The sequence below is a fragment of the Balaenoptera ricei genome, chromosome 4 (genome assembly GCF_028023285.1).
Source record: "Balaenoptera ricei isolate mBalRic1 chromosome 4, mBalRic1.hap2, whole genome shotgun sequence".
Taxonomy (NCBI): domain Eukaryota; kingdom Metazoa; phylum Chordata; class Mammalia; order Artiodactyla; family Balaenopteridae; genus Balaenoptera; species Balaenoptera ricei.
Genome location: NC_082642.1, coordinates 78,181,999 through 78,205,588, shown reverse-complemented (window position 1 = coordinate 78,205,588; position 23,590 = coordinate 78,181,999). Strand labels below are relative to the sequence as shown.

At 40.3% G+C, this 23,590-nt stretch overlaps 1 protein-coding gene across 1 annotated transcript in view; it reads left to right on the top strand.

Moving 5' to 3' along the window:
- The window catches only part of ABCC5 (ATP binding cassette subfamily C member 5), a 194,068-nt gene that overhangs the window by 20,450 nt on the left and 150,028 nt on the right, over positions 1 to 23,590 (top strand). The window lies entirely within an intron of this gene.

The window sequence follows — 23,590 nt, the reverse complement described above, 5'->3', positions numbered from 1 at the left end:
GGGTAGCCTGTGATATTAATGATACCTAATATTTATTGAACATTGACAATGTGCCAGGTATAATCTAAGCCCCTTAAATGGATTACCTCATTTAATCCCCCCCAAGCCTCTATCAGGTAGAAACTATTTTTATCCTCATATAATAAATGAGTTAACTGAGGTGCAATAAGAGGAAGTAAATTTTTGAGGTCAAATAGATAATAAGAGGCAGAAACTGGACTTGATTTGAGCTTGGGTTTGTCTGATGCTGCTGTACCCTACACCCCCAGGGATGAGATGGAGAATAGGGGAAGAGGATCACCGTGATCCAGATGCTGGGCGTTTCCCACCAAGGCCAAGGAGAATGGGTTGGAGGTAAGGCAAATGATGGAAGCTAACGTGGTAAGCTGAGTTAGGGCTCCAGCCTCCTTGCTAATGTTTCTGTCTCCATGCAAAGCATGCCCAAATCTATATGCAAACTGAGCCCTGGGGTAGCGATAGCCATCAGATAGGATTACATTCCTGGAGCCCCAAAGAGAACACATCTATTTCACCTTAACTGCCCCAACCTTCCTTCTCCCTATTTTGCCACTCAACCTTATATCAGCTTTCTAGTTTGAGCTTTTGAGGTGTTGCCTTCCCCCTTGTTCTGACTAATAGAGATTCTAATTTTCTACTGGTGGAAATTCATTACAGGAGTAACAACCTGGAATGAGAAAGATGGTTGATGATCTCTGTGCCAAGGACATCAAACCTTATCCTTTCCCAAAGTGACAGTGCTCTCCAGGCAAATCCTTGAATCATTCTGTGAGCTTGAGGTTCAGTTTGCTTTTAAGACTTTCTCTCTCAGCTGTTTCACTACAATGTGTATGGTTGTGGATTAGCTGATATTTACTATATTCAGATCTTGGTGTGATCTCTCAGTGTGAAGATTCATCTCCTTAATTCTGGAAATTTCTCAGTTATTAAAAAACATTGTATTTTTTCTATTATTTCTCTAATTAGACACATATTGGATCATTCCTTCTATCTCAACATGCCTCTTAACCTCTTGTATTAGTTTCCTATTGCTTTTGTAACAAATCACAAACTTACTGGCTGAAAAAACCCCATATTTATTATTTTACAGTTCTGTAGGCCAGAAGTCTGAAATTAGTCTCTCGGGGCTAAAATCAGTGTTTTGGCATGGCTGAATTCTTTCTGGAGGCTCCAGGAGCAAATGCATTTCCTTGTCTTTTCCAGGTTTTAGAGGCTACCTGCATTCTTAGTTCAGGGTCCCATTTCTCTGTCTTTAGAGCCACCAACATTGGGCCACTTCTCTCATTCTAATGCTCTTCCACTTATAAGAATCCTTGTTATTATATTGGGTCCACCTGGATAATCCAGGCTAATCTCATCTCAAGGCCAGTTGATTAACAACCTAATTCCATCTGCAACCTTAATTCCCCCCTTTCCATGTAACCTAACATATTTATAAGTTTTAGAGATTAGGATGTGGACATCTTGGGGGGACCATTATTCTGCCTACCACACCTCTTTCCTATTTTCCACCTCTATATATGTGTCCCTCCTGATTTCCTCAGAGCTAGCTTCCGGGTAACAAATTCTCTTCTCAGCTGTGTTAAACTACCATCTAATTTGTCTACTGAGTTTTCAATTTCGATGATTATGGTTTTCATTTCTGAAAGTTCTATTTGGTTCTTTAAAAAATCAATTTCTTCTTTCTTTTTTCTTTCTTCCTTTCTTTTGTGTCTTTCTACTGCTCTGTTCTTTCATTTTGTTTTTCAATCCTTTTTAATCTTTCATTATTTGGAACTGTTAAAGAAAAACCAAAGCAGAGGCCACAGTTTGAATATACCCCTAGACCAAACACTCATAGTCATGTAATCAAAGTTTAAAACTGTTATGATTTCTCTGAGATGCCTACTTTGACATTAAATGAAACATAAGCTTTCTTCATGTCAATGTGACCTTACAGTTTCCTAGCTAATCAGCTACAAACACTGCAAGCTTATGCAGTGACAAAGAATGTAAGTTTCTAGTAACCAATCACAATAGAAAACAATGTACTATTCATGCTTTATAAACTGAGCTGTAACTGCTTAGGGCCAAGCTTCCTAACCACTTTTGGTTGGAAGTCTCTGTGTTCTCAGTTAGTTTCTTGCTCAATGAAATATTCACATCAAGTAAAGTTCTCTGAATTTTCTTTTGACAGAACATATTTATTTTACAATTTCAGATTGTTTTATTACAACTAGTTCTTGGTATGCTAAGAGTTTTGCTAACTTTGTCTCACTGTGGTTTGTTTCCTCATGTGATTTGTAATTCTTGATTGTAAACTCATCTTCATTAGATTATTTCAGTGGGTGTTTCATGTGCCTTGGGTTGTGAAGCTTCCCTACAGAGAAAATTTTCATTTGCCTCTGTCATGGCCTTGAAGGTTTTACCAGGTCTAAGCCATTTGTGTGTGTGTGTGTGTGTGTGTGTGTGTGTGAATTTTTAAGAATCCTGCATCATATGATTAATGTAAATTCAGACTCCATACCAATATGTGAAACAGCTTTGGTGTCTCAATTCCTTGCATGTGACTTTTCCTCGCCACCTCTGGCCCCAAGTCCTTGGCTGCATTTTAGATTCTGAGATTGGGTGAGTAGTGGATGGTGTGTTGGAAAACCCAGAGCTGGTATGTTAAGAATATGTAGATTATGACCTGCTGAATAAGGAGGCACAAACCACCCACACTGGTCAGCAGGTAGCTGCTCCCTTTGCATCTGAGCTCCCACTTTAGGGAAGTGAAAACCCCTGGGGCCATTTTGATTGAAGGCTTGGTTTCAATGCAGTCACATAAAGGAAGTAAAGCTGCAAGGTTTATTACTTACAAATCCCAGAACAAGGGTGCAGTGAGCTGGGGAAGGGCAGTCCTTCCTCCGAGGTCACAAGTGAGCAGGAGATAAGAGCAAGGTAGCAAGCACCTATTACTCATGAGATGGTTGGGGCAGAAGTCACTAATTTTGAAAGCGGGTCCACAGGCTCAACTCAGAGTGGTCTTTTTTTTAAAAAAAAAAATATTTATTTATTTTGGCTGCGTTGGGTCTTAGTTACGACATGCAGGATCTTTCCTTGCAGCACGGGGGTTCTTTGTTGCGGCACGCAGGCTTCTCTCTAGTTGTGGCGCCTGGGCTCAGTAGTTGCGGTGTGCCGGCTTAGTTGCCCCGCAGCATGTGGGATCTTAGTTCCCCAACCAGGGATTGAACCTGCGTCCCCTGCATTGGAAGGCGGATTCTTAACCACTGGACCACCAGGGAAGTCCCCGAGTGGTCATTCTTAAAGGTGCCTGGGGAAAAGCATGGTGGGAATCCTAAACTTGGGTCCTTATCTAAATGTCCAGACTCTGGGTGTAAGCAGGGTTGTCATACTGTAAAATGCCTAGGCAGCAACTCAAAATGACTGTTTTCTCATCACAGATGGCCAGCTCAGAGACATATCAGTCTGCAGTCTGGGTGCTAATGATGTCAGAAAATGTATGATAAAAATCTCATTCTGAAAAAAAAATGAGAATCTGTATATTTCGGTAATTTTGAGGTCATCTATTACAATCTTTCAGCCAATGTAGTTTTTCCCTATGAATCTTTGATCAAAGGTCATCTAACCTCATGTGGTTTAATATTAATGCTTAATATTAATGACACTGCCCATTACTTCTTAGATTATCCTATTTTATCTTTGAACAAAATATCTGGTTACTTAAAAGTTTTTTTTTAAATCCAAATTTACATTCTTGTAACTTACACCACTGGTGTAATTTTTGCCTAATAGAGAATAAAGAATAAGTTATTTCTGTCTTCAGCATCATGCCTTTCAAATATTTCAAGACAATTATGTGTAATGGAGAAATGTCCAAAAACATTAACAGTCCTTATGAAATTTTCAGTCCTCACTGTTTCCTCCCAACACACATATATCTGTCTCCCTGCAGCCCCATAAATCAGTTCCCTCTGTAGCCCTTCTGCTATTACAGACACAGGGGAGGGCAAATGCTACTCCCAGAAGAATGTGACTTACGGAAAATGTCTGCTGCAGTAGATGGGGACTAAATCCTGTCTGTCTGGCCTGATGGAATACAGGACAAAGGAGAGAAGAGAAAGAGGGAGAGAAGCCCTCTCCCAGTACACACACACACACACACACACACACACACACACACACACACACTCTCTGACTCTCTGTGCTGAAATCTGAGTGTGTGTGTGTGTGTACTGGGAGGGTGCTAGGTAGGTTGAGAGACAAGACAGAAGCTGAGGGGGCTTATGTCCCACCACTCTTCTGGGACCCTGGAAAGGGACTGCCATTCCTTGTGGCCCAAAAGGACACGTGGAAACTGTTGGAGTACAGAATGCTTAGGCAGAGAGAGGGCCTGAGGTAGCGCTCCTGCATCACCCTCTGTGCCCAGGAGATGTGGAAGGGCACCAGAAATTCCTCTGTGCCCTGCGTGGAAGGTGGATGAAGGCTGCACGAGAGCCCACAGAGTTGACGTGGAGTCAGGGATGGACGAAGCAGCCCTGCAGTGGAGCCTGTGGGGTTGACTGCCAAGGCCAGAGAGAGGCCCTGGGTGAGGCTTAGAGGGGTCTTCAGCAGATGCGATTGCTGGGGTGGGACAAGCCAGTGAGTGAAAACTCTGTCAGAGCCAAGAGTCAGACCAAGGTTCACCGGTGGCAGACTTTAAACAGCAGGGGCCAGCAGAGTGCCTGGTGACCAAGAGATAAGGGACATCACCATGGAGACAAGAGAATTTAGAGGACCCACAGGGCCTGCACATGCTGATCGGAGGCCTATCTTTTTTCCAAATGTTTTGAAATCTTCTCTCCTAATGTACGTTGCCCATGTTTGATTCTGCCCAGTTTTATTTTGATTTTGAAGTTCTGCAAGCTACATTGTGAGAAAGAAATAATGCCCTGATGTCCAGTACTGGTCATTTTGTTCTCCTGTTGGAGGTAAACAATCTCAAACAGTCTGAGGAATACCAACCTCAGACATGATTACCCCAGGAACATGATAGAAGGAGACAAAACAGGGCTATTTCATACGTCTGTCTAAGCACACACAAAAACAAGACAACTGTGCAAACCCACGAAATACCAAACATGCCCTCCACTTGCTAAATGAATGACTTATACTTCTTTATCCACTCATACCCCTGATTTCTGATAGTATTCAATCTTGAACAAATCCCTGCTTCTTTATGCTCTCCCCAAATCACTCAATGGAAGCCCAAACCTGTAACAGGTTCTCTCTAATACACTCTTACTGAGACACCCACGGTTACCTATGGTGTGTGTTCTCCCTTGTTGCAATGAATAGTAAAGCCAACTTGTTTAACTCTATGTGTAGTCCTGGTGTTCTTTGGCAGAGGGCATTGACAGATGAAATGGTCACTTTCCCCCAGTTCCTGTCACTGCTGTATCACCAACTACTGCTTTCTTCTTTGTTGGTCTATACTAAGTCCAAGCAACTTGAGCATCAAAATAAATATTCATAGTAATAGATTGTAACTCTTTGAATACAGCAGGGATTCATGAATCCGTACCGATATAAATGAATCAATGAGTAAAAGAAGAGGGAAAGCAGACCCAGATAAGATGGTTTATTGGAGACCCTAGTCTGCCATCTTCTCGGTCTGCCGGCCTTCCGAATAAAGTTGTATTCCTTGCCTCAGCACCTCGTCTCCGATTCACTGGCCTGTCGTGCGGCGAGCAGAGCGAGCTTGGACTCGGTGCCAGCCTGAGGCCCTTTCTGATGAGGAACATGAACAAGACCCCAAAGACCCTAAAACTCCAATTTGCATGACTAGAGCCCATCCTTCCAACCTGTGATGCTGAACAGAGAAGAACATCTGTGCTTATTTGGGTAGACTCCTAGGTACTCCAGAACATGGGAAGGAACCAAGAGGGAAAAAACTCCCCTTGAAGAAAGAAATGCTGTTTCTTGGAGGGAGGAGGTGGTTTTCAGGTTGAGGGATGGAAGTGGGATTGGATAAAGGCAGAAAGCAAATCAAAGGTGACAAAGCCAGGTATGGGGGAAGACAGATGCAGGGGAGAGAAGCATCTACATTAGCTGTACTGGCACTGTCCGATAGAAATAAAATGTAAACTTTAAAATTGTCTTTAATTGTGAAATATGCTAATTTTTAAGAGGTTATTTTGGAGAAAATTATTAAAAGTAAATTTTTTATAAACCAGCCACACATATAATCTTAAATTTTCTAGCAGCCATAATATTTTAAAGTAAAAAGAAACAAGTGAAATTAATTTGAACAAGATGCTAAAAATATCATTTCAACGTGTAATAAATATGAAAACATTAATGGGAAAAAAAAAGAAGAGGGAAAGCTCTACTTTACATTAGAATGCCAATTGGGCTTCCCTGGTGGCGCAGTGGTTGAGAATCTGCCTGCCAATGCAGGGGACACGGGTTCGAGCCCTGGTCTGGGAAGATCCCACATGCCGCGGAGCAGCTAGGCCCGTGAGCCACAACTGCTGAGCCTGCGCGTCTGGAGCCTGTGCTCCGCAACAAGAGAGGCCGCGACAGTGAGAGGCCCGCGCACCGCGATGAAGAGTGGTCCCCGCTTGCCGCAACTAGAGAAAGCCCTCGCACAGAAAGGAAAACCCAACACAGCCAAAAATAAATTAAATAAATAAATAAATTAAAAAAAAAAAAGAATGCCAATGAATGAGTGTAGAAGAAATGATGGAATTAGAAAATCACAATTTTGAAAAGATCATAGAATAAGTAATTCATAATAAGTAAATCATATTGAGAAATAATTCATGATGAGAAATGGGATAATTACATAGTCTAAAGTATCTCTCCACAAAACACTTATAAGTTACTTATTAAGTAGTAAGTATGGCATACTTACCAATTATCTTTACAGTGGAGAAACTTGGCAGATATCATTTTAACAAGTGATAACAGTTAATATCACCAGTAAAGGGACAAATTGACATTGTGCACTTCCTGTGATATGCTGAGAAGAACCCAGCATCACTTCTGGGGTATTCCTGCAAAAAATGCATAAACTATGAGTAAATATTAGACAAATCCAAATTGAGGGGCACTTTACAAATAAATAGCCTGTACTCTTCAAGAAAGACAAGGAGCCCAAGGAACTATTCTTAACTGAAGGAGACTGAAGAGGTATAACAGCTAAATGCAGGATTGGATCCTGTACTGGTAAGAGACGTTATTGGGACAAGAGGCAAAATCTGAATAGGGCTTATAGATTAGATGGTAATATTGGACTGACGTTAATTGTCTCATTTTGATGGTTATACTGTGGTTATATAGGAGAGTGTCCTAGGTTTTTTTCTTTTTTCTTTTGCCTGCGCTGCATGGCTTGTGGGATCTTAGTAGTTCCCCGACCGAAGATTGAACCCGGGCCCCGGCAGTGAAAGCGCCGAGTCCTAACCACTGGACCGCCAGGGAATTCCCGGAGAGTGCCCTTGTTTTTATGAAATACACCCTGAAGTATTCAGGGTTAATGGGTCATCAATTCTGCAACTTATTCTCAATGATTTAGAAATACTTACAGTTGGGGAATCTGGGTGAAGTGTACACAAGAGCTCTTTGTACTATTTTTGCAACTTGATGTGAATTCTAAATCATTTTTTTTTATAGGAAAAAAGAAACATAGGAAGGAAGGAAGAAAAAGCTAAGTAAGTCTGGAGGTTCTGCATGCATCCTCTCTTTCCTTGGAGCCAGAGTTGAATCATGGGGTATCAACCTCTAGGAGAGGGCAGCAGATCTCGTGGTGGTGTGGTTGTAGCCTTTGGTCATAATCTCAGTTATTATTACTTTTTTAATGTTAACATGGTCATATTTTTACTTCTTTAACTTGAATCTAGCATCTTCTTGGCTTCAGCTGGGGATTCATATAACCGATCTATATAATTTAATTAATATACAGATGTCTAGGAGTTAAGACTCAGTGAATCTTTTTTTTTTTTTAAATAAATTTATTTATTTATTTTTGTCTGTGTTAGATCTTCGTTGCTGCGCACGGGCTTTCTCTAGTTGCGGCACGCAGGGGCTACTCTTTGTTGCGGTGCACGTACTTCTCATTGAGGTGGCTTCTCTTTGTTGCAGAGCACGGGCTCTAGGTGCACAGGCTTCAGTAGTTGTGGCACATGGGCTCAGTAGTTGTGGCTCGTGGGCTCTAGAGTGCAGGCTCAGTAGTTGTGGCGCACGGTCTTAGTTGCTCCGCAGCATGTGGGATCTTCCTGGACCAGGGCTTGAACCCGTGTCCCCTGCATTGGCAGGCAGATTCTTAACCACTGCACCACCAGGGAAGTCCAAGACTTAGTGAATTTTTACTTGATATTCTTGATATGTTGTTGGTATTTTCTTACAGTAAGCTTGTATATTCATGATGTATAAAGTCAGGATTATTATATGTTGTGTCTTAATATTTTTTATTTGTAAAGATTATATTCGTCTATTTTTATAAATTAAATGTAATGTACACTGTCTTTGAAAATAGAATTAATCGTTATGCTTATAATTATTTTGTCTAAAACTTCTTATTGGATTGACTTTATTATCTTGTTTTGCATGCCACAAAAACAATTAAATTTCCTTGTCATCTGTGTAATTCTTGTACAGTAATGCATTCTTTTTTTCTTTTATAAAGTTACTCTATTTTTATTTTTGGCTGCATTGGGTCTTCGTTGCTGCACGTGGGCTTTCTCTAGTTGGGGCAAGCAGGGGCTACTCTTCGTTACTGTGCACGGGCTTCTCATTGCGGTGGCTTCTCTTGTTGCAGAGCATGAGCTCTAGGTGCTTGGGCTTCAATAGTTGCGGCACATGGGCTCAGTAGCTGTGGCTCCCGGGCTCTAGAGCGCAGGCTCAGTAGTTGTGGCACGCGGTCTTAGTTGCTCCGCGGCATGTGGGATCTTCCCAGACCAGGGCTCGAACCCGTGTCCCCTGCTTTGGCAGGCGGATTCTTAACCACTGCGCCACCAGGGAAGCCCAGTAATGCATTCTTATCAGACCTTTCACTTTTGAAAATTATTAGTAATAAGCTAGTAAGCTAACTACAGCCACTTAAAGTCATCTGCAGACAGTGTTTTATTTGATGCTTCCCTGAAAGCTTGATGATCTATTGCAGGCCAGAGTACTTTGTCTTCAACAAAGGAATGTCTCAGTGTCCTGTGGAAAAGGACTATGCCATATACTTTGGGGTACAGGCTTCTGATGGCACCACTTAAACAACTTTGAGGCCATGCTAGTGGACTGAGCAGGATTTCTAGAACTGTAGTCCAGAGGCCCATGGGTTCATGAGACTGCTAGCCCGAGATATAGTGAGACAAGAATTAATTACATTAAGACTGAATGAACTCATGAAGGATGATTACAGTTTTTGTTTGAACTATTGTTGATATTTTTTGTAATGTTCTATTTTCTGGATAGTTGAGGAAGACCTTTTTCTCTCCTGTTAAGCTAGCTATATCTCATAATTTAGTAATTATAACTCTGTTTTTTTTTTTTTGACTCTGCTTTTGTAAACTGAAATGAAATATTTGTAAATGATACCTTTCTCCTTGCCTGACCCCTTCAGAATTTGGAAACTCTTGTTGAATATTCTTAATTTCATGACATGTAATGATCATATTTTCATAACAATATGGTTACTGGCATAGATTTAGTAAGAATCTGTTTCCTTTTTACCAAGACATAATTGGAAATATTGATTATACAACCAAGGCTATGCCTGGAATGTTATGTTTGAGAATGATGCTCATTCATTCAAATGTGGTCAGACACTTCTAAGGAACTAAGGTTGACTTTATGGAGCCAATGCTTAGAAACCCTTCTAGGAAAACTGGCTGCTACCTGGCTTACAGGGTTACCAGCTTCTAGGTAGGTAAGGCCACCTTCTGCCAGACCCAGGAATCTTAGGTCTTCAAGAACAGAGGAATTCACCCAATGGGTACTACAGGTGAAAACTGGTGGTGAGTTCTTGGTGCAGCTATCTAGCCTCAAGAGGCTTTTAAAAGTCAAATTTGAGATTTTTTGAAAACCTACAGCAAAGCAAACTTAAGCAAACTTAAGAACACCTAAATGGCAGATTATCACTCTTTTTGTACCAGTGTAAACAGTGAAGCCAAATGTTGAGAGCAGCCTTATTTTGTGATCAAGAATAATCTTCCGGGCTTCCCTCGTGGCACAGTGGTTGAGAATCTGCCTGCCAATGCAGGGGACACGGGTTCGAGCCCTGGTCTGGGAAGATCCCACATGCCACGGAGCAACTGGGCCCGTGAGCCACAATTACTGAGCCTGCGCGTCTGGAGCCTGTGCTCCGCAACAAGAGAGGCCGCGATGGTGAGAGGCCCGCGCACCGCGATGAAGAGTGGCCCCCGCTTGCCGCAACTAGAGAAAGCCCTCGCACAGAAACGAAGACGCAACATAGCCATAAATAAAAATAAATAAATAAATTTAAAAAAAAGAATAATCTTCCGCTGAGATTATTTTTGATTAAAAGGAAGGAGATTATAGAAAAAAAAATTGTACTTCAATGCGAAACTATGCATTGTCTTTAGTAAGTGTTCCCAGCTGTCTTATTCTAGCCCTGTTCATTGCCTTTGAATTATTTTGCAGCTCTTTTTAAATTGCAGGTAACTGAGGAATATTGTCAAAGACAAAATCAAACAATTAAGAAGGTTGACTTTATTCAGGCTACTGCAATAGGGAGATCACCCAGATCCGTGGATCAGAGTACCTCGGCAGGGTGGTTTTACTTAGACTTTTTTATAGAGAGAAGCAGACAAATTATAGGTGGAATGATTTACAGTTGAGATTGTTTTGTAATCAGGGAAAGTCTCAGTCAGTTGAGCAGGAAATGTTTACCTCTTGTGTCTAGCTAGTTTCAGGGGATAAACTGTGCTAATCTCCGTTAATCATTTATGTGACAAAGAACTGGTACTTGGAGACTGTGTGCCTGGCCTTGTTGTTGGGATCTGGGCCAAAGGGGAAAAGTTCGTGATTGGCCTTGTTACAGGTAAACAAAAGAGAGGTGAGAAAGAGTGGACAGTGCATCTTAGATATCTAAGTCCTGGGGGAAGAGTGGTTCTTTGCAGTCAGTCATTTCCTGGAACACAAAAGGGTGTGGGGATTTCAGAAAGCAAAAGAGTGGGAGGTGGGCTACTTAACCATTGTTGTTTTCTGGGAGCACAGGGCTCAGGTAAAGTTCAATGTTGTCAAAATGCAAACTCAGTCTCTTCCTACAGGGTTCCAGTGGACTTCTTTCTCCCTCTTGTTGAAAAATTGCCCTTATTTGCAATTCAGTATCTTTTCTCCATATAGATTTGTGCTTCTTGACTTTTGAACCAGTTATAACATCTGCCTGGTTCTCTCATATCTTATGAGTTCAATCAATTCTTTTTTTAAAATTTATTTTTATTGAGGTAACATGTTTCTTGTATACAACATTATATTTCTACTTCTGTATACTCTACAATGTGCTCACCACCAAAAGTTTAGCTTCTATCTGTCACTGTAAAGTTGATCCCCTTTACCCATTTTGCCCTCCCTTTCCCCCCCCACCCCTTCCCCCTGGTAACCACTACTCCGTTCTCTATATCTACATGTTTGTTTTTGTTTGGTTTGCTTTCTTCATTTATTTTGGTTATTAGTTTTTTATATTCCAAATATGAGTGAAATCATCCCATATTTGTCTTTCTCTGTCTGACTTATTTCACTTAGCATAGTACCCTCAAAGTCTCTCCATATTGTCACAAATGGCAAGATTTCATCTTTTTTTATGGCTAATACTCCATTATATATATATATGTATACATATTATATGTATATGACATATGTAGGTACCACATCTTCTTTATCCACTCATCTATTGATGGACACTTAGGTTGTTTCCATATCTTGGCTATTGTAAATAATGCTGTGATAAACATAGAGGAGCATATATCTTTTCAAATTGTTATTTTTGTATTCCTTGGATACATATCCAGAAGTGGGATAGCTGGATCATATTGTAGTTCTATTCTTAATTTTTTGAGAAATCTCCATGCTGTCTTCCATAGTAGCTGCACCAATTTACATTCCCACCAACAGTGTATAAGGTTTTCCTCTTCTCCACACCCTCTCCAACACGTGTTGTTTCTTGTCTTTTGGATAAGAGCCAATTGAGCAGGCATGAGGTGATATCTCGTGTTTTTGATTTGCAGTTCCCTAATAATTAGTGATGTTGAACATCTTTTCATATGCCTGTTGGCCATCCATATGTCTTCTTTGAAAAAGTGTCTATTTAGCTCCTCTGCCCATTTTTAAATTGGGCTGTTTGGTTTTTTGTGTTGAGTTGTATGAGTCCTTATTGAATATATCATTTGCAAATATCTTCTCCCATTCAGTAGGTTGTCTTTCGTTTTATTGATGGTTTCCTTTGCTGTGCAGAAGCTTTCTAATTTGATGTAGTCCCATTTGTTTATTTTTTGCTTTTGTTTCCCTTGCCTGGGGAGACATATCTAGAAAGATATTGCTAACACTAATGTCAAAGAGCTTAGTGGCTAGGTTTTCTTCTAGGAGTTTTATGGTTTCAGGTCTTTCATTCAAGTCTTTAATGTATTTTGAGTTATTTTTTGGGCATAGTGTGAGATAGTGGTCTAGTTTCACTTTTTTTTGCATGTGACTGTCTAATTTTCCCAGCACCAGTTATTGAAGAGACTATCCTTTATCAATTGTATGTTCTTTGTTCCTTTATTGCAAATTAATTGTCCACATATGCGTGGGTTTATTTCTGGGATCTCAATTCTGTTCCATTGATCTACGTATCTTTTTTTTTAGCCAATACCATGCTGTTTTGCCAATACCATGTTGCCAATACCATTACTATAGTTTGTAATATAGTTTGAAATCAAGGAGTGTGATATCTCCAGCATTGTTCTTCTTTTTTCAGGATTAGTTTGCCTATTCGGGGTCTTTTGTAGCTCCATATACATTTTAGAAATTTTTCTTTTATTTCTGTGAAAAATGTCCTTGGGATTTTGATAGAGATTGCATTGAATCTGTAGATTGCTTTAGGTAATATGAACATTTTGACAATGTTAGTTTTTCCAATCCATGAGCATGGAATATCTTTGCATTTCTTTGTGTCTCCTTTAATTTCTTTCAACACAAAGTCTTATAGTTCAGTGTTTAGGTCTTTCGTCTCTAGTTAAACTTATTCCTAGGTATTTTATTCTTTTTGTTGCAATTGTAAACCAGATTGTTTTCTTAACTTCTCTTTCTACTAGCTCATTGTTAGTGTATAGAAATGCAATAGATTTTTTTTTTAAATTTTATTTATTTATTTATTTATTTTATTTTTGGCTGTGTTGGGTCTTCATTTCTGTGCGAGGGCTTTCTCTAGTTGCAGCAAGCGGGGACCACTCTTCATCGCGGTGCACGGGCCTCTCACTATTGTGGCCTCTGTTGCGGAGCACAGGCTCCAGACACGCAGGCTCAGTAGTTGTGGCTCACAGGCCTAGTTGCTCCGCGGCATGTGGGATCTTCCCAGACCAGAGCTCGTACCCGTGTCTCCTGCATTAGCAGGCAGATTCTCAACCACTGTGCCACCAGGGAAGTCCCTGCAATAGATTTTTGTATGTTGGTTTTGTATCCTGCAACTTTACTGTGTTTGTTTATTATTTCTAATAGTTTTTTCGATGGAGTGTTCAGGGTTTTCTGTATATAAAATCATGTCATCTGAAAATAGTGACAGTTTTACTTCTTCCTTTCCAATTATGATACCTTTTATTTCTTTTTCTTGCCTAATTGCTCTGGCTAAGACTTCCAATACTATGTTGAATGAGTGGCAAGAGTGGGCAACCTTGCCTTGTTCCTGATGTTAGAGGGATAGCTTTCAATTTTTCACCATTGAGTATGATATCAGCTGTGAGTTTGTAATATATGGGCTTTGTTATGTTGAAGTACATTCCTTCTATATGAATTTTATTGAGAGTTTTTAATCATAAATGGGTGTTCAATCTTGTCAAATGCTTTTCCTGCATTTATTGAGATGATCATATGGTTTTTATCCTTCCTTTTGTTAATGTGGTGTATCACATTGATCACTTTGTGGATGTTAAACCATCCTTACATCCCTGGAATAAATCTAACTTGATCATGGTGTGTGATCCTTTTAATATATTGTTGTATTTGGTTTGCAAATATTTTGTTGACGATTTTTGCACCTATGTTCGTAAGATACATTGGCCTATAATTTTCTCTTTTTGTGTTGTCTTTGTCTGGTTTTGGTATCAGGGTGATGTTGGCCTTGTAAAAGGACTTAGGAAGCATTCCCTCCTCTTAAATTTTTTTGGAAGAGTTTGAGAAGGATAGGTATTAAATCTTTTACTGTTTGGTAGAATTTACCTGTGAAACTGTCTGGTCCTGGTCTTTTGTTTTTTGAGAGCTTTTTGATTACTGTTTCAATCTCTGTACTTGTGATCAGTCTCTTCAGATTTTCCATTTCTTCACGATTCAGTCTTGGAAGGTTGTACAATTCTAAGAATTTGTCTGTTTCTTCTAGGTTGTCCAATTTGTTGGCATATAGCTATTCATAATATTATCTTATAATCCTTTGTATTTCTGTGGTATCTGTTGTTATTTCTCCTCTTTCATTTATGATTTTATTTATCAGAACCATCTCTTTTTTTGTCTTAGTGAGTCTAGCAAAAGGTTTAGCAATTGTGTTTATCTTTTCAAAGAACCAGCTCTTAGTTTTCACTGGTCTTTTCTGTTGTCTTTTAAATCTCTATTTCATTTATTTCTGCTCTGATCTTGATTATTTTCTTCATTCCACTGACTTTGGGCTTCATTTGTTCTTCTTTTTCTTGTTCCTTTAGGTGTAAGATTAGATTGCTTATTTGAGAGTTTTCTTGTTTCTTTTTTTATTTTATTTTATTTTATTTATTTATTTATTTCTGGGTGTGTTGGGTCTTCGTTTCTGTGTGAGGGCTTTCTCTAGTTGTGGCAAGCAGGGGCCACTCTTCATCGCAGTGCACGGGCCTCTCACTATCGCGGCCTCTCTTGTTGCAGAGCACAGGCTCCAGACGCGCAGGCTCAGTAATTGTGGCTCACGGGCCCAGTTGCTCTGCAGCATGTGGGATCTTCCCAGACCAGGGCTCGAACCCGTGTCCCCTGCATTGGCAGGCAGATTCTCAACCACTGTGCCACCAGGGAAGCCCAGAGAGTTTTCTTGTTTCTTGAGATAGGCTTGTATTGCTATAAACTTCCCTCTTAGTACTGCTTTTGCTGTATCCCATAGATTTTTTAAAAATTAATTAATTTATTTATTTATTTATTTTGGGCTGTGTTGGATCTTCATTGCTGCATGCAGGCTTTCTCTAGTTGTGGCGAACAGGGCTACTCTGCGTTGCGGTGCGCGGGCTTCTCGTTGCAGTGGCTACTCTTGTTGCGGAGCATGTGCTCTAGGTGCACGGGCTTCAGTAGTTGCAGCCTGTGGGCTCAGTAGTTGTGTCTCGTGGGCTCTAGAGCACAGGCTCAGTAGTTGTGGCACACGGGCTTAGTTGCTCCGCAGCATGTGGGATCTTCCCGGACCAGGGCTTGAACCTGTGTCCCCTGCATTGGCAGGCAGATTCTTAACCACTGTGCCACCAGGGAAGTCCCCTGTATCCCATAGATTTTGGTGTGTCAAATTTTCATTTTCATTGGTCTTCTGGTAATTTTTTGTTTCTCCTTTGATTTCTTCATTGACCCATAGTTGTTCAGTATCATGTTGTTCAGTCTCCACATATTTGGGATTTTTTCCAAAAAATCCCTGGTGGTGCGATAGTTAAGAATCCGCCTGCCAGTGCAGGGAACATGGGTTCGAGCCCTGGTCCGGGAAGATCCCATATGCTGCGGAGCAACTAAGCCCTTGTGCCACAACTACTGAGCCTGCGCTCTACAGCCTGAGAGCCACAACTACTGAGCCCACATGCCACAACTACTGAAGCCCACGTGCCTAGAGCTCGTGCTCCGCAGCAAGAGAAGCCACCGCGATGAGAAGCCCATGCACCACAACGAAGAGTAGCCCCCACTCTCCGCAACTAGAGAAAGCCCACGCGCAGCAACGAAGACCCAACACAGCCATAAATAAATAAATAAATAAATAAATAAATAAAATAAAAAATAAAAAATAAATAAATTTTAAAATCCTGTGGTTGATTTCTAGTTTCATACCATTGTGATTGGAAAATATGCTTGATATGATTTCAGTCTTCTTAAATTTATTGAGACTTGTTTTGTGTCTCAACATATGGTCTATCCTTGAGAAAGTTCCATGTGTACTTGAGAAGAATGTGTATTCTGTTGTATTTGGATGGAGTTCTATACAAATCTTATTAAATCCATTTGGTCTAATGTTTCACTTAAGGTCATTATTTCCTTGTTGACTTTCTGTCTGGATGACCTATCCATTGATGTCAGTGGGGTGTTAAAGTCCTCTACTGATTATTGTGTTGTTGTCAGTTTCTTCCTTTAGGTCTGTTAATAATTGTTTTATATACTTTTATGTTCCCATGTTAGGTGCATATATATTAATCACTGTTATGTCTTCTTGATGAATTGTCCCCTTTATCATTATATATTGTCCATTTTTGTCTTTTGTTACCTTTTTTGGCTTGAAATCTATTTTGCCTGATATGAGTATGGCTACACTCATTTTCTTTTGGCTGCCATTTGCTTGGAGTATCATCTTCCATCCCTTCACTTTTAGCCTATGTTTTTCTTTAGTGCTGAGGTGAGTCTCCTGGATGCAGCATATAGTTGGGTCTTGTTTTTTAATCCATCTAGCCACTCTGTGTCTTTTTTTTTTTTTTTAATTAATTAATTAATTAATTTATTTTTGGCTATGTTGGGTCTTCGTTGCTGCGTGTGGGCTTTCTCTAGTTGTGGCGAGCAGGGGCTACTCTTCGTTGCGGTGCACAGGCTTCTCATTGCAGTGGCTTCTCTTGTTGCAGAGCATGGGCTCTAGGTGCGGGGGCTTCAGTAGGTGTGGCACGTGGGCTCAGTAGTTATGGCTCACGGGTCCTAGAGCGCAGGCTCAGTAGTTGTGGTTCACGGGCTTAGTTGCTCCACAGCATGTGGGATCTTCCCAGACCAAGGCTCAAACCCATGTCCCATGCATTGGCAGGCGGATTCTTAACCACTGCACCACCAGGGAAGTCCCACTCTGTGTCTTTTGATTGGTGAATTCAATCCATTTACGTCTAGGGGGATTATTGATAGATGAGGCCTTAGTAATGCCATTTTCTCTTTTGTTTTCTGGTTGCTCTGTATCTCCATTGTTTTTTTTTCCTTGTATTTCTGTCTGCCATTTTGGTTTGGTGGTTTTCTCAGTTTCCTCTTATTTATGTTTTGTGTCTCTGCTCTATATTATGTTTTGTGGTTACCTTGAGGTTTGTATAAAATGTCTCATAGATAAAATGGTCCTTTTTCTTCAGATAGCATCTTATCTTCACTTGCCTGTACAGGTTCCATCCTTTTCCTCTCCCACTTTTATGTTTGTTTGTTTTTTTCTCAAATTATCTCTTTTCATGTTGTGAGTTTGTTACCAAATTGAAATAGCTAGAGTTATTTTTATGCTTTCCCCCCTTTAACCTTTATCCTATAAAAAGTGTTTACAAACCTATTCTTATAAAGATTTGCAATTTTCTAATTCTGTTTATCACCTTGCTCAAAATTCTGTTCTGTGTTCTTTTGTGTTCTTTTGCCTTTTTGTTTCTGGTAGAAGAGCTCCTTTCAAAATTTTTTGTAAGGCAGGTCTAGTGTTTATGAATTCCCACAGCTTTTGTTTGTCTGGGAAAGTATTTATTTCTCCTTCATATCTGAATGATAACTTTGCTGGACAGAGTATTCTTGGGTGACAGTTTTTATCTTTCAGAATTTAAAAAATGTCTTTCCACTCCCTCTTGGCCTGTGGAGTTTTTGCTGAGAAATATGCTGATAGACTAATGGGGGTTCCTTTGTAGGTTACCATTCTTTTTTCCCTGGCTGTCTTTAAAAAACATTCTTTGTCATTGACATCTGACAATTTAAATACAATGTGTCTTGGAGAAGGTCTCTTGGCATTGAGGTAATTAGGTGTTCTCTTAGCTTCATGGACTTGTATATCCAGATCTTTCCCTAGGTTTGGCAAGTTCTCATCTATTATTTCTTTAAATAAACTCTCTGCTCCCTTTTCCCTCTCTTCTCCTTCTGGGATACTCATTACCCTAATGTTGCCCTTCCTAAAAGAGTCAGATTGCTCTTGTAGAATTTCCCTCATTTTAAAAATATCTTATTTCTCTTTCCTCTTCCACTTTTTTCATTTCTAGGTTTCTATCTTCGAGCTTAATAATTATCTCTTTCATATGGTCTGCTCTATTTCCATTGCTTTCTTATGCATCTTCATCTTGTCTATTGAGTTCTTTACCTCCAGCATTTCTGTTTGGTTCTTTTTTAGAGTTTCAGTCTCTTCGGTAAAGTATTCCTTCTGTTTGTTAATTTTATTCCTGAGTTCATTAAACTACCTTTCTGAGTTTTCTTGTAGCTCATTGAGTTTCTTCATGACAGCTATTTTGAATTCTCTATCAGTTAGATTAGTATTCTGTGATTTTAAGCTTAATTTCTGGAGAATTGTCATTTTCTTTTGGTGGTATAATGTGAACTGTGGCTTTTCATAGCACTTGATGAACTATTCCTCTGCCTGTGCCTTTGAAGTAGTGACAGGTTAGAAGTTAGAGGCCCTTCTCTTTTTCTAGTTGGGTGGTGCTATAGTACAAGTTCTTGGTTTCTCTTACCTGGGCTGCCTTCGGTTTTATTTAGGAGTCAGTGCTTTCCACCATCTCTGTAATAGGTGTGGCTCTGTGCCTTCATTATAGCTTCTTATGCCTCTGGGTTCGTTGCTGCTTTGCTTCTGTCAGTGCTGCTGTCGTTGTTGCTTCCTGGTGCACTGGGATGATGGGCTCTTCCCTTGCCACTAGTTTCCCCTGAGTCACAGGATCTGCCCTGTCAGGGGAGGCCTAGGGAGAGGGGGGAGCCCAGATCACTCAGGCACCTCTGTCCTGGCTGGTGTTTTAAGATTCACGGGCTCTGCCACTGCGAGTCTGGGGCCAAGGACCAGGAGCATGGGTGCCTCAGCAGCTGGAGGGACAGGGTCCCAGACCCCACTGCTGCTGCCCAGTTACCTGTGGCTGCTGGGGCTGCTGGAGTCGTGTGTTGCCTCCCCTGCCGCTACCAAGTTCTCTGGGGCTGTGGACTCAACTGCCATGGCCGGAGGGTCAGGACTGCAGCCACTGACTCTGCTGTTCCCTCAGTTCTGCCTCCTGTATGTGTTCCAGTCCACCACCTTTAGATGTACAGATGTTTGGAATTCTCTGGTGTCCTGGTGTGTTGGGCAGAGGCACCTTTGTTGAATTTTGGATGTTTTACTGGTTGTAGATTGAAGGGGAGCGGCAAAGGGAGCTTTGACTCTGCCGTGTTGCTGACGTCACCCAGTCGATTCTTTAATACGTATTCCTTTTTATATTTGTATGAGAGTCATGATTTTGCCTTTTTTCTGAAAATTGTCTTTAAACAGTATAATCCCTAGAGTTTATTCAGATTTCACCAGTTATACACACATTCATCTGTGTGTGTGAACAAGCCAGTTTTGGAGGGTTCCAGTGAGAGGCAAGGAAATCATGAGAACTTTGGAAAGTCCAAAGGCTGATGTTGGCCACAGTGAAGACTGACACCCTGAGGTTAAGAGTTATCAGAGCGAGGGGCTACCCTGGTGGCGCAGTGGTTGAGAATCTGCCTGCCAATGCAGGGGATACGGGTTCGAGCCCTGGTCTGGGAAGACCCCACATGCCGTGGAGCAACTAGGCCCGTGAGCCACAACTACTGAGCCTGCGCGTCTGGAGCTTGTGCTCCGAAACAAGAGAGGCCGCGATAGTGAGAGGCCCGTGCACCGCGATGAAGAGTGGCCCCCACTTGCCGCAACTAGAGAAAGCCCTTGCACAGAAACGAAGACCCAGCACAGCCAGAAATAAATAAATAAATAAATAAATAAAAAATAAAAATAAAGGAATTCCTTAAAAAAAAAAAAAGTTATCAGAGCGAAATGGGATAAATCTTTTGGTGGGGATCATTCTGGATACAGAGTCTAATACTTAGTTTTTCATTTTCAAGAATTATTATTTCTGCAATCCTTGGCCATGACCTGGATGTGTTAAAACATAGGATTAAGAGTTAGACAAAATTGGATTAAAAATGGCTCTACCACTTACTTGCTATATGATCCTGGGGAAGGATCTTATTCTTTCTACCTAGATGTCTAATGCTAATATCTGCCTCATAGAATTGTTGTGAGGATCAAATGAAATAAACACTGTAATGGGCTTGGCATATAGAAAGTACAGTTGACCTTTGAACAACACAGGAATTAGGGGCGCCCACCCTCCGCGTACTTGAAAATCTACTTGTAACTTATAGTGGACCCTCCATATCCATGGTTCCTCCATATCTGTGATTCTGCATCTGCAGATTCAACCAACCCCAGATTCAACGAACCTCGTATTGTGTAGTATTGCAGAATTTACTATTGAAAAGAATCTGTGTAAAAGTGGACCTGCTCAGTTTGAACCCATGTTGTTCAAAGGTCAACTGTACTCAGTAAATGATAGCTATTATTATTAAAACAACTTTCTATGTTTAAACCAAGGAAAGGCCTTAGTTTAGACATAGAAAACTGCAAAAGCCACCATGTCTTTATTTTACTCTAGACCCATTAATACTCAAACAAGCAGAGTTCTTTCTCAACAAGGACAAATGGAAAAATAGTTCATCAAATCATCAACCTCAACAATAGGTCAATTATGAAAAGCACAGGTGCATGTTAGTTAATACCTGTTCTTTGTTTTCTTTGCAACTTTTATATTTCTTTTCATGTAAGAAAGGATTTATAAGGCTGTTCATATAAATGATTTTACAAATCAGAAAAAAAATCTGACAATGTGACCAAATTCTAGTCAGGAAAATATGGGTAATGTAGGCATCTGTGCATAATATGCTCTTCTGACATATCCTAGGTTCACTAATGATCTCAGAGGGGTCTGAGTAGTGTCCCCACTAGAGGGTGGTGAGGGACTCCTGAAGGGCTGACAAATCCAAGTCCTTTCTTCAGGTCTTTCTTTCAGCTTTACATATCACTAAGGATCTGCTAATTCAGGATTGCTAAAATGAGGCATTTGTAAACTAAAATTTGCACACTACTCAAGTGTCATCAGGATTCAACTACTGATTCATTCTACTAAGATCCTGTATTCTCTGGGAAAGTTAAAAGTCTCCTGCCTGCAAGCAGACACCCCCATGTTGGAATTCTCTGTTTCCAGGGCTTTTTTTATCAGTGCATTAGCAGCATTGACCTGAGGTGGTTGAGCTGCTATTACTGCTTTTTGATAATGAACTGGTAGCTTTGTTTCATCATCATCTGTTCAGTGTCATGTAAATTGTTTGATTTCCCCCTTCAGGGTGTTGCAATGCATATTTGCATCAAAAGTAGCTTTGCTTTTAAGAAAAAAGTAGTTTTGCTTTCTGGTTCAGGTATCTATACCTTATTGTTAAAGTGGACATATACAAATTTTAAATCTACTTGTGTAGTGACACTACATTGGTGATGTACTTTCAGAGAATGTAAGCTAGTTAAATAACTTGTAATATAATATCAAGACAAGTATAATAAAAATATTGCCTATTTTAAAGTTTATAGGGCATTGTTTTCTGATTAAAAAGACTCAGGTAAACTCATTCTCTTATATAGTACATAGTAAACAAATTCACATGTAATTATAGCAACAAGTTTGCTGCAACTTTTAATTTTGTTCCTTTTCAATTCTATATTATCACTGGTTCTTTTTTGAGTGAGGCATTATGCATGGGTGAGTAAAATAGATTCCATGATCAAAACCATTTGAAAGATACTTTTCTAAATTCTTTGATGGGATTATAAATGCTTACCCTCACAATCCTTAAACATTACACAATAGCAACAAAATAACCAACATAGGAGTCTCTCTCCAATTTCTCACCTTGTTCCTCCAGAGATCCTGGCTACCTTGACCTGCTTCCATAAATGTAGAGCCTGTCTATTATGCTTCATCCTGACCTCTTCTGATGAATAAATACATCAGGATGATATCCCAGGACACATCTCATCATTATCTTATCATTCATTTCTCAGCTGGCACAAATGTCATTTTCTCAGGGAGGCCATCCTGGAACATACTGTTAACCTGTGTGTCATTCTCTGTCCTATTACCCTGTTTATTTTTTTTAGAACAGTTATCATTGCATGAAATCATCACTCTCCTCCTGTCTCCTCCTCAGTCTCCTCCTGTCTGTCTTATTCATTGCCATATCCCCAGCACTTAAAAAAATGTCTAGAACATAAGTAAGCACTAAGTGAAGATTGGCCAAACAATGAATGAGTGCTTTACTCATTCATTCATTCCATGTTGCTGTTCTGGGGACCAGATGACTGGAAGGTCCATGGAGGCAGAAGCTCTCATTTAAGCCTGATGGCATGTTGCATGTACAGGAGGTCCACCTGCCGGCTGACCAGTGGGGATTGTCAGCTACCCCAGCCCTATATTTTCTTCTTCAATTGCAGAAATAGAAGCAGGGCTGCTGTTCTTCATTGCATCCCCCAACCTCCTCCATCCCCATGAGAAATAGTCCAAAGCTCTGGAAACTCATCTTAGGTGTATTGTCTGAATCCCCATCTCCTATCAAGGAGCCCTGAGCTGGTCTGGCTGTGAGGGTTTCATATAATTAGAAATGGTGGAAGCTGTGTGCGAGCTGAAGCTGTGAGTGATGTCAACATCAAGGAAGCACGTAGAGCTGATAGGTGGGTGGGGAGCTGAGGTCCTTGAGCCCTGGTGATTCATCCGAAGGTAGAGGAGGGCCAGGGCAGACACTGATGAAAGTTGAATATATGGATCCGGGAATGAGAGAGTCTGGGAGGTGACAGCGGGGAGCAGTGGAATGAGAGAATAAGCCGGAAGTGGTGAAAAGAGAGAATTTTGTGGGGGGTTATTTAATTTTTGTTGTTGTTTAATTCCTTTATTGAGATATAATTTACGTACCATAAAATTCACCCATTTGAAGCACACAATTCAATGGTTTTTAGTACATTTGCAGAGTTATGCAATCATCACCACAGTCTAATTTTAGAACATTTTGTTCAATCATCCCCCAAAGAAATCCTGTACTCATTAGCAGCCATTCCTCTTTCACCTACCCCGTTCCCCACTAAGTCCTAGGCAACCACTAATTTACTTTCTGCTTCTATGAATTAGCATATTCTGGACATTTCATATAAATGGGATTATATAATATGTGGTCTTTTGTGACTGGTTTTTCTTTTACTTAGCTTGTTTTTAAGGTTCATCTATGTTGTAGCCTATATCATGTGCTTCATTTCTTTTTATGGCCAAATAATATCCCATTGTATGGATATATAACATCTTATGTATTCATTCATCAGTTGATAGACATTTGGGTTGTTTCCACTTTTTGGCTATTAAGAACAATG